This window comes from Ictidomys tridecemlineatus, chromosome 1 (genome assembly GCF_052094955.1).
Source record: "Ictidomys tridecemlineatus isolate mIctTri1 chromosome 1, mIctTri1.hap1, whole genome shotgun sequence".
Lineage (NCBI taxonomy): Eukaryota > Metazoa > Chordata > Mammalia > Rodentia > Sciuridae > Ictidomys > Ictidomys tridecemlineatus.
This window is the reverse complement of record NC_135477.1, coordinates 122,734,897-122,747,166: the sequence shown is the minus strand read 5'-3', so window position 1 is coordinate 122,747,166 and position 12,270 is coordinate 122,734,897. Positions and strand designations below refer to the sequence as shown.

At 41.8% G+C, this 12,270-nt stretch overlaps 1 long non-coding RNA gene across 3 annotated transcripts in view; it reads right to left on the bottom strand.

The window, feature by feature from the left end:
• The window catches only part of LOC120885260 (uncharacterized), a 253,374-nt gene that overhangs the window by 112,428 nt on the left and 128,676 nt on the right, over window positions 1-12,270 (bottom strand). Inside the window, exon 1 of one of the 3 annotated variants that reach the window (XR_013437917.1) lies at window positions 4,415-4,518. The exons of the other annotated variants lie outside the window; for them this stretch is intronic. This is a non-coding gene — a long non-coding RNA (uncharacterized LOC120885260). Of the gene's footprint in view, window positions 1-4,414; window positions 4,519-12,270 lie in introns of those variants that run through there. 3 annotated transcript variants of the gene reach the window in all.

Here is a 12,270-nt window from a genome sequence, read left to right as displayed (position 1 = left end):
TTTGATCCTTAAGTGATGGTAACTGTCCCCCACCCCAAGGGTAATTGAACTTTCAATTTTAAGATTTTGTTCTTTCCAGCGATTTTGTTCTCCCCAAGCCTACACATCTGGAACCATTCACAAAGTGGTGGTTGAAGTCTCCACTAATTCAAATGGAATGCTGGTGATGGAAGCCACTCGGAGGCCCTCAGCTTCCCTCAAATCTCAGGGCAAGTGGTTCTTCTCTCAGAAATGCATGTGTCAACAAACAGCCCAGAGTACACCCACTGGGGACGGAGCCTTCACCCAGGGCACTGGAGCATCCCAGCTCAGTGTGCAGTGGCTCTGAGGTAAGGAAAGACATCATGGATAACACACGTGTCCCTCCAAATTCACACACTGAAACCCTAACCACTCATCTGACTCTATCTGGTGATAAGGTCTAGGCAAAATAAGATCATAAGGGTAAAGCTCTAATTCAATAGGACTGATATCATAGAAGAGAAGGATCCCCAGATCAATCAAACAATCAAATTCTCATCATTACATGAGGACACAGTGAGAAGGAGATTATCTGAAAGCCAGGAAGAGATCCCTCAACAGAAACCCAGCTGTGCTGCCATATTGACCTTGGACTTCCACCTTCACAATTTCAAGAAGTTCTGCTGTTGAATCCACCCAGCCTATGGCACCCCAAGCTGACCACACAGACAGCAAGATTATGTGTCTGTATTCAGCCAATGTGGTTCACAGGGAAAAGACAAGAATTCAGATGTTACTCTCCTTATCTGCTGAGCCAGGCTACCTGGGAAGGGTACAACATCAGGGAAGGGAGCAAGGTAACTGGGGAGAAACACACGTGCAAACCGGCTCATCCAGACAGCCATCAATAAGCATTATGAAATGACTATTATGTACAATTATAAATATTTTCAAACACAATGTAATCCTATTTGTTTATAAATGCATGGGAGAAAGATCTGGAAAAGAAAACAGGAGATAGCTTAGAATGGTCATCTTTGGAGTAAAGTGGGAGGTGGATGGAGGAAAGAGGTAAGGAGGTTGATGAAGAGGGAGTTTTACTGATGTGAAAGTGGTGTAATATGTTCATCTACCAAAGGAAAACCATATACTCTTGCAAATATCTGCTGAATGAGGAGCAAAGACAGTAAGTAAGCAGGGCATGGTGGGCCTGGCTTGTTTATGGAGCCATCCTGCTCCCCAGGCTTTTTCTCTGGGACATGGGAACGTAAACATTGAAAGTGCTGAGAGTTAATCCCCTTAGTGGCTACATCCTCCACACCTGCCACAGTACCTGGTGCACAGTAAATGTGGAAACACTGGCTGCTTAGATGCATGAACGAGTAGGGCAGAGTGACAGGAAGGTTCGGTGGGAAGCTCACCTAGAGATGGAGCTGAAGCCTCAGAACACAAATCTGGGTGACTTTGTGGAATAAAGCCCAAAGGTGGACAAATGGAGAATCGGCATGGTTTTGAGGTTTCCATACTTCAGGGGACTCTAAGGGGCACATGCAAAAAGCCTCTGAAGTAGAGTCTAAGATTCCAGAGCTTACAAGGGACACCATATCCCCAACAAGGGTACATGACCTCCTGTTGCCACAAAAACAAGGACCATGTGGTCCTTGTACAGACCCTACCCTTTTTAACATGGAGAAACTTAACTGTTTCAGTGCCAGCTTAAGATCAGCACAGTGAGAAGATTAAGAGCATCGTCTCTGGCTCCAGCCTGCCTGGGTTCAGATCTTGGTTCTGTCATTTAATAGAGTTAGTTGACTTCTCTGTACTCTGGTTTCTCCACCTGTAAAATGAGGATGCTCCAAGTACCTTCACAGGGAAGGCGTGTGAAATGGTGCCTTGTCCCAGGAAAGAGATGGGAGTCTAATGGAACCTCCCTGGCTGTGGATGAAATCATCTGACCTCACTCATGCAGAACTCAGCATCCACTCCTAGAAACTAACTTGCCTTAAAACCTACATGTGGTACCTCTCTGTGCTGTTTTGATGTAAGGACTTTAGATAAGAGGACAAAGACAGAGAGGGGTGGCCATGATTATTCATCATACAGATACCTTCTCCACATTGTGCAATCAAACCCTAATCCATGTGCTGCTGTGAAGAGATTTTATAGATGTGATTAAAGGCCCTAATCAGTTGACATTCAAACAGGGAGATGATCTTTGGTGGGCTCAAACCACTGAGGTGAGCCCTGAAAAGGGACTGAGCCCTTGAAAGGGAGATCCACAGTGGCTTTTCCTTCCCCAAATTCTCCCTTTCTGGCTCTCCGACATGCTTCAGCCATGCCCATAAGATCTTCCCTTCCTGAGACCTTGCCATGCGGATTTTTCGGATCACTTACCCAACCCCACAATTACAGAAGCTAGTTTCCTGAAAGGCGTCTCTTAGAATATTTTATCTCCTACTGCTTCCATAACTGAATCTGACACCATCATTTCCAAGAAAAGTTCACTTGGGGATAAAATGAAGCCATTTCCTCTTTCCCATATTAAGCACTGTTAAGCAGCCAGGGACTGAATAAGAACCAAAAAACCCAGTCAGTTTCCATCATTGGCAATACTTTTATTTTATAGAGTCACCACAAACACCAAACTAGAAAATACTAAATCAATGCTACCAGGGAAAACACCATTTGAGGTTCCTGTGAGTGTCTAGTCAAAACATTTTTGTCAACTCTTCAACATATAGACTTGCCTTATGTGTGCTTCTGTTCAAAGACATCTTATTTAAGCAATAGCATTGATTCATAGGCATTCAACTCAGCCAACAGCGCTGGAACTTGTGCCTAAAGGAAGCTCACCTCGCATGCAGGTTTTCCCCATAAGGCACATCACAGCCTTCTTGAGTTTGGAACACCAATCACCACACTTAGGGACCATTTTGAACAGCAAAATTGTACCCTTCCCCCCAAAAAAAGCACACACACCAAAAAAATGTGGAAAACGTGGCCAAAGACCACTAAAAGGACAATTGATCATAGCCTGAGAACTGAGGGTTGGGATGTGACTCACTGGAAGAGCATTGCCCAGCTTGCAGGAGGCTCTGGCTTTGATCCCCAGCACTGAATGAGACACACAGGCTGAGCACCTCACCCTCTCCACGGGATCACATGCATCAGGTAACTCAGTTTTCTGGTGCTCTGAGCATGACTGAGAATGACCATAAAGGTGTCATGATTAGTGATGTTGGGGGTTACAAACAAATTTCAGCAAGTAGGCGAACATGCACATATGGAATCCGTGTATAACGAGTACTGAATGGGGGCTGGAGTACTGAATTGTATTTTTTACTTTTTCTCTGTTCGAACCCTTGGTGGGAGATTTTTCTCTCCTCTGCTAAGCATGGTTTTCTCCAGTTTCAATCTGTTCTTACCCACCTCCCTTCCTTTTCTGTTTTGTCCTCATCTTTGCCCTCACAAGCCATATGGGACCTTCTCAGTTTCTTGCTCTGCAGGTTTGTAGGAGAATGGCAGGAAGACCAGCTTTGAGGCTATACCAAGATCAAGGTGAGAAGCCACAGAGCCTGCAGAGGAGGCAGGACCTTTTTCTCTTTAGCATTTTATTTTGTTTTGTTTTAAACTGGGAATTGAACCCAGGGGCACTCAACCACTGAGCCACATCACCAGCCCATTTTTTTTTTGTATTTTATTTAGAAAGAGGGTCTCACTGAGTTGTTTAGGGCCTTGCTGCTGAGGCTGGCTTTGAACTCGTGATGTTCCTGCCTCAGCCACTGGAATTACAGGTGTGTGCTATGGCACCTGGCTGGCAGGTCCTTTCTTGATGAATACTTGGCAACAGGATAAAGAGGAATGGCAAGTCACTCGGTGGTTTCCAATTGCATAAATCCAGTAAGTGCTGAGGGTCTCTGCAGGAGGTGAGGAATGTAAGAGATGTAGGTCTTTGGGGGAATGTAGGGAGTTTTGTTTGGGACTCATTATTTTGAAGTGTCCACACATTCAGGTGTTGTACATATCAATCAGCACTCTCACTTGTAGAAAAAAGAAGTCAATTCTGGCTAAGTCAAGTAGATAAGGAAATTTACTAAAGAATATGTGGCTATTCACAGAACTGCCCTAGAGCTAGAGAACCAAGGTCAGTGACTGGGAGCAAGCACCAAATCCATCCCAGACCTTTCTAATACCACCAGAAACAGACTCTGTAGTTTACAGCTCTGAGTTGGGTCTGTGTTTGCAGAACATTCCTGCTGCCCAACAATCTGGACATGGCCACCACTGCCATCCTCATCAAGGTGGGTTCTGTGTGGGCCCTGTTTCTTTTTTCTTTTTTGGGGTGGGTGGGTGGGAGGGTACTGGAGATTGAACTCAGGGACACTCAACCACTGAGCCACATTCCTACCCTATTTTGTAGTTTATTTAGAGACAGGGTCTCACTGAATCTCACCTCACTGAGCTTCCACCTCACTTTTGCTGAGGCTGGCTTTGACCTCCTCATCCTCCTGCTTTATTCCCCTGAGCTGCTGGAATTACAGGTGTATGCCACTGTGCCCAGCCTAAAATGAAATACAGATAGGAAAAAAAAATGAAAAAAATGAGCAGAATATCAGGAAGTTATGGCACATTAAGTAGGTGAAGATACTTCTAATTGGAATCTAAACACCAAGAGATGGGACTGGGGGTATAGCTCACTGGCAGAGCACTTGCCTTGCATGCCCAAGGGTTCACTGCAAAGGGAAATGAGGAATACTGGGGAGATTAGGGAACCATTCTGTATTATGCCTCTGGTAGTAGTTATAAAACTTTAAATATTTGTCTCAACTCATTGTGTTGTCACTTGGGATTTACCAGCTGGCCACGGTGGCACATACCTGTAATCCCAGTTATTCAGGAAGCTAAGGCAGAAGGATTACAAATTCAATGACAGCCTGGGCAACTGAGCAATCCCCAGCACCAAACAAAGCAAAGTAAAAACCAAAAAGATGGGAGTAGGGGGTAAAGAAATATATCTGAAAAAAAATGATGGCCAAAAAATATTCCAAATTTGATGAAAACTAAAATCCCACAGATACAATATACTTAAGAAATCTCAGAGAAACAAAAAAGACTACACCACGGCATATGGTATTACACTGGTTATAATGAACGAGTGATAGGGAGAAAACTTTTTAATTTAGCCAGGGAAAAAGGACAAAGAAGAATAAAAATTGGCAGCAGACTTCTCACCAGAACCAGTACAAACCAAAGTGCTGAAAGAAAAAAAAAAAGAAAGAAAGAAAGAAAGAAACTATTCACTTAGAATTCTACACCCAGCACAAATATTTTCCAAAAACAGGCAAAATTTTCAAATGTAGAAAGAATTCATAACAAACAGACCACCATTATCAGAAATATTAAAGGAAGCTGGATGTGGTGCATAGCACCTGTTATCCCAGCTACTGGGGAGGCTGAGGCAGGAGGATCACAAGTTTGAGGCCAGCTTTAGCAAATTAATGAGACACTGGCTCAAAATAAAATAAAATAAAAAATTAAAAGGGCTAGAGATGTAGCTCAGTGGTAAAGTGGCCCTGGGTTCCATCATCAGTACCAAACAACAACGACAACAACAAACCAGAGAGAGAGAAGTGAGTGTTTAGAGGAAAACCGGTAACAATGTCTTAAGGGGTCTATAGCACATGTAGAAATAAATTAATGATAACAACAGTAAAATGGCCAAGAAGCAGGAAAGGGTGGGAATACACTGTTGTAAGGTGTGCTAAGGAATATTAAGTGGTAGATATTACTCCCAGATAATTTGTGATAAGTTAAAGATTTATACTGAAAATCCTAGAAGACTTTCTCAAAAAGTAAAAAGAAGCACAGCTAATTAACTCAATAAAGGAGATAAAATGCAATCATATTGACAACAAACAGGCACAGAGGAATTTTTTGGAATAATAGAAATATTCTAAAACTGGATTGTCATGATGGTTGCGCAACTATGGAAATATACTAAAACTCATTGAGTAGTATATTGAAAGGAAGTGAAATTTATGGTATGGTAAATTGTGCCTCCATAGAGTTGTTAAAAAAGGAAATAATGAACAAAAGAATCCAGAAGGGAGAAAAAAGGAACAAAAAATGCAGACGTGATAAATAGGAAACGAATAGAAAGTTGATAGATTTAAGCATGTATTAACGAGCAGAGAGAGCTACTCAATTTTAATTAAAAAATTAGAGGAGTGCACTCTGATTTCTAGACTTTGGGGGATAAAAACAGACATAGAGATGAATGGAACACAATGAAACTAGAAATAGATTTATATATTTATGAGCAACTGATTTTTAACTAAAATGCAAAGGCAGTTCAATGGCAAAAGGACCCTTGAACAAACAGTATAGGCACTATACAGCCACTTGCAAAAACAGAGAAACATCTTAATTTACACCACAAACAAATCTGACTCCAAATCTATCATACACTTAAATGAAAGAGCTGAGTTGTAGTTGAGAGGAAAACATAGGACAGAAGCTAAATAAACTTAGGTAAGGCAAAGATTTGTTTTAAAAAGACACAAACCATTAAAAGAATAAGATCAATAAATTGGACTTCATCAAAATTAAACCAGAGTTTTTCTCTTCAAAGGACACTGCTTCCCCTGCCTCCCCCACCACATCCCCCAAAAAAGGAAAAAGAAAAACCAACCTACATAATGGGAAGAATATTTACAAGACATATATATGATAAAAGACATATAGAATACACACACACACACACACACACACACAACAAAATAGTATTCGGCTTAAGAAAAAGAGAGAAATCCCACCATTTGGCACAACATGAATGAACTTGGAGGTCATTATACTAAATGAAATAAGCCAGGCACACAAAGACAAATATTGTGCCATTTCACCTTAAAAAAAAAAAAGAGGTTAAATATCAGAAATAGAGAATAAAATTCTGGTGTGAGGAGACAGGAAAATGTTAGAGAATATAAAATAGCAAACATGCACAAGGATGAACAAGTCTAGAGATCTAATATGCAACATCAAGTTTATAGTTAATCAAACTATATTGCATTTGGGATTCCTACTAAATGAGTAAATTTTAGTTGTTGTTTCCTAAAAAAAAAAAAAAAAAAAAAAGAAAGAAAGAAAAAGAATAACTGTCATATGATGAATACATCCATTTGCTTCACCATTTTATTATCTAAACATATCATATAACTTTGTGTTGTATCCCTTAAATACACATATTTTAAAAAGATGTATGCATAACAAGGCCTTTCACAACTCAAATACATGAAGAAAGAACTTGATAAAAATAAAATGGATAAAAGAGACATTTCATGGAAGAGGAACTATTGATGGCAAAAAAACACAATGAGAAACCACTGTCCATTTCCTTGAAGAACTAAAAAAGGCTGACAATATTAAGTGTTGACAAGGCTGTGGGAGCAACTGGAAACCTCATACAGTATTGATGAGAATGCAAAATGTCTAGGAACTTTACAAAACAGATTGTCAGTCTTTTTTATAAAATTAAACATTTACTACATGACTCAGAAATCCTACTCCCAGGTATTTATCCAAGAGGAATAAAAACAGTTTATTTACAGACTTATGTGTTAAAGTTCATGGCAGCCTTCATCACAATAGCCAAAGCCTACAAACCACTTACATGTCTATCAATAGGTAAGTGAATAAACATATTATGGGACATTCATAGAGTAGATTACTGTGGAAGAACTAAAGCGAACAAAATACCAATATATGCAGCAACATGAGTGAGTCCCCAAAACATCACAGCAAGAAAAAGAAGCCAGACACCAAAAAATACCTACTGTGATTTAATTCATAGGAAACTCTAGCACAAGCAAAACTGCACTGATAAAAAACATATTGTGGGTTGCTGGGGACCAAGAATAGAGAGGTAAGGGGTTCACTACAAAGAGAGGTAAGGAATATTGGGGGGATTAGAGAAACATTCTGTATTACATCTCTGGTAGTAGTTACAAAACTTTAAATAAATATTTGTCTAAATTCACTGAGTTGTACACTTGGAACTTACTAGCTAGACACAGTGGCACATACCTGAAATCCCAGCTACTCAGGAGCCTGAGGCAGGAGGATTGCAAGTTCAAGGCCATCCTGGGCAACTGAGCAAGACATCATCTTAAAGTAAAATTTTTAAAAATCTAGGGATGTAGCTCAATGGTAGAACCTAGCATGCATGAGACCCTGGGTTCAATCCTTAGTACTAAAAAAAAAAAAAAAAAAAGTATTTTATCACCTTAAGTTATATCAATCAATTGACAACAATTACTTTAAAATCACTAACTAGGCCAAAGAGATTATCCATGCAGAGACTTTCTATGCAAGAGACTATCTGTCGGGAAAATATCCTAACTTCTATATTTAAATCATCTTTTAAAATATTTATTTTGGTTTATATTTTATAGTATGCATAATATATTTATGCATTAGCATATATGAATTATTAACGAATATCAAATATTGAGGCACATAATTGGTTTTGCTGATAGGGATGGACCATTTCAACATTTGAAGACCTGAGTTGCTGTGGTAAGCCCAGTGGGGCAGTTCCCGTGCCATGGTAGAAGCAGAAATCACATTGTAATAGGGATTGAGAAATGAAGATAAACAAAAGATTTCTCTTTCAAGCTACAGGGATGGTGGAGAGCTGAGGTAGTCATTTTTAGGATGGGTCATTTTAGCATAAGTTTAAAGGAGGGAGTCAGTTCAGACGGGTTGAAAACATTATCAAGAAAGAAGGAATATTGTCGATGAAGTGCCCAGTTTGCGGGAGAAGTCAGTTCTAGGGTCTCAGTGAAGAAATGAGAGAGAGACAGAGAGGAGCTGTGAAGTCAATGGTCCCAGTGTGATTAACTTACTGAGCAAGGTCTTTGGTACATGGAGGATGGGAAGGCGTGGTGGGGCAGAAGTTGTCTTTGGAATAACTGGGAAATAACATTGGGAAGGAAGGAAGGAAGCCAGCATCCTCCTGGGGAGGTATCCATGTGGTGCCCACTGCCCAGTCCTATTTCCACCATCTCTAATGGCTGGCAGGAGCAAGCTGCTTCCCTAGGCCCTGAAGGCGGCATCTCCTACCTACAGCAGCATAGGTGGCCCTTGAATGGTGGTAGGGATTTAAGTGGAAACTGGTGAAGTGATGACTCTATCTCTGGGCTCCTTTGTAATTCGCCCACCACCCACAGGGTCTGTGTGATTCCCACTTTGCCTCAGAAGCTAATTTTGGCCCTGCTGGTCAGTGCTAACCTGGGTGTGGTGGTTGTGTGGGTGGGACCACCAGGAATTAAAGGAAGTGGGTCTGGTGAATCAGGTGGGGGCCTGACTCACCCAGGCCCATGGGAACAGGGACCTCAGGGCTGGTGGCGCCATCTCTGAGCAGCATGAGGGCCGTAAGGGGCATCATTAGTGGTTGCGAATGCTGGCCCAGCACTTCTCACAGGATGGCCTTAGGGCCTACCCACACGCCATTTGGGTAATTATGTCCTGCTCACCCTCCTGCACATTCAGGGAACTAGCAGTGGACTTCCGGGCTTGACCTCTCCGCCTGCAGACCCAATCAGGCAGCGGTGAGAGACCCACTTCTTTCCAACCCATTCAACCCTCTTCCCTTGCTACTCCATGCAAGAGGACCCCACAGGACGTGGAGGCAGGCCCTCTGGCCACCTTCACATTGAGTTCACCAGCTGCAGGGGTCTCCTGGGGTAACCCAGACAGACTCTACGGCTGCTGTGGATTCTTTGTCTGGGGGGTCCTCTGGTTTCTCTCAACATTCCTAGCTATTCTACTGCTCAGAAGGAACAACTCTCCTTCAGTGTTTAGTCGATGTGGTTCAGGAGGTGCCAACTCTTTCTCCAAACCCAGGGTGGACATATGAACCATGCTGGCTCAGGACAACCTGCCATCTCCTAGCCATAATGACTGCCTCCCAGTGGACATGCCCACAAAGGAGTCAACAAGACCCTGTCCTGAGTGTTCTACAGAACTTTTTGGGTGGGGATTTTTGGGAGGTGGGGGGCAGGGAAGTGCCTGGGATTGAACCCAGGGCCTTGCAGATGCATATGCTAGGCTAGTGTTCCACCCCAGAGTCCCAGCCCTATTTAATTTTATTTATTTGTCTTTTATTGTGGTACTGGGAATGGAACCCAGGGCTTCACATAACTAGGCAAGTGCCCTAACTACCTCCCCAGTCCCCTTTTCATTTTATTTTGAGACAAGATCTCAGATCTCTTAAGTTGACCAGCCTGGCCTTCAACTTGCAATCCTCCTGCCTCAGCCTCTGGAGTAGTTAGGATTACAGATAGAGGCCACTACACCCGACTAGAACTGCGAAACTCTTAAGAAGAGAAAATCCCTCATCTCTATTCATGTTACTAAGAATATAAACTGCAGGTCAAAAGTCACTGGCAGGGCTGGGGGTGTGGCTCAAAGGTAGAGCGCTCACTTAGTACGTGTGAGGCCCTGGATTTGATCCTCAGCACCACATATAAAATACTTAAAATAAAGGTATTGTGTCCAACTACAATTACTGGCAGTTTCTCTCTCTCTCTCTCTCTCTCTCTCTCTCTCTCTCTCTCTCTCTTTCTCCAGCTCCAGGTACAGTGGCACCCGCCTGGAATCCCAGTGACTTGGGAGGTTGAGGTAAGAAGATCATAAGTTCAAGGCCAGCTTCAGCAACTTACCAAGACCCTAAGCAATTTATGAGACCCTGTCTCAAATTTAAAAAAAAAAAAAAAAAAAAGAAAAGAAAAGAAAAGCCAGGCAAGGTGGCACATGCCTATAATCCCAGCAGCCTGGGAGGCTGAAGCAGGAGGATCACAAGTTCAAAGCCAACCTCAGCAAAAAATAAGGTACTAAGCAATTCAGTGAAATCCTGTCTCTAAATAAAATAGAAAATAGGGCTGGGAATGTGGCTCAATGGTCGAGTGCCTCTGAGTTTGATCCCCAATACAAAAAAAAAAAAAAATTAAAGTGTTAGGGATGTGGCTTAGTGGTAGAGCACCCCTGTACCGAAGGAGGAGGAAAGAAAAAAATTTAAATGACACTTATTTGAAGAACTGCCTCAAGTGTCTTTATATATATTATTCCAATTAATTCCCATGAGTTGGAAGTTCTATTACAGGAGGTGAATTTAAAGGTCAATGATACTATTTCTGAAAACAGATTGCCTGGGTTTGAATTCTGGCTCCATAGATACTACCTTGGAACAGACAGTATTAAAACTTTCTGGGCCTTCGTTTTCTCATCTATAAAATGGAGCTAATAACAGTACTTATCTCATAGGTTGTTGTGAAAATTAGTGAGGGTATATACGTGAAGAACACGGCACACCAACAAGCGGTCAATAAATTTCAGCTGTGACTATCACCAGTGTCATCATTTCCAACTAAAAAACAAGAAAAATGGGGCTGGGGGGGTTTAGCTCAGTGATAGGGTACAAGGTTAGCATAAATGAAGCCCCAAATTCAATCCCTAGCATCAAAAATTAAAATAATAAAATAGAAACAAAGACAAGTAAACAGACACAGAATCGTTACAATACTTGTCTCTAGTTGTACGACTGGTAAGTGATGGAATGGGGCTTCCAACCAGAGCTATTTCTGGCTTCAGAGACTTTGTTCTTGACCATCAAGCAATACTTATTTTGCCTTGGCAACCTTAGAGGAGAGTCTGTCTGAAAACAGAAAGCTAAGTCACTGCAGAGTAGAGCTAAGAGATGGAGATAGCAAGAATCCTAAGGAATTGTCTGAACCTCTTGAACCAGCCAAGGTTCAATAATATTAATTGGGGCTGGGGCTGTGGATCAGCAGTAGCATGCTTGCCTGGCATGTGTGAGGCACTGAGTTTGATTCTCAGCACCACATATAAATAAATAAAATGAAGGTCTATCAACAACTAAAAATATATATATATATTTATCAAAAAAAAAAAAAAAAACTCCATCTCATTCTAGTTTGAATTGGAGTAATTGTTCCTTCCAGTTGGAATCCCTTGCGAACTTGACCAGGACAGCAATTCAAACCTAATCCCCAACAGATGGATGCAGAGGCATGTATGTGCCTGCAGTCTCAGCTACTAAAGAGACTGAGGTGGGAGGATTGCCGTGAGACCCAATCTCAAAGCAAATCTCAATATCAAACCTGCCCTCATTCTGGCCCTGACTAGCCCAAGGAGAAAAGCCATGAAAGAATCCACTCCAGGGTCCTGCAAACAAAGCTGTTCATGTGTTTGGCCATTCATTCATTTCATTCAGGAACCTTCTTTGTGTCA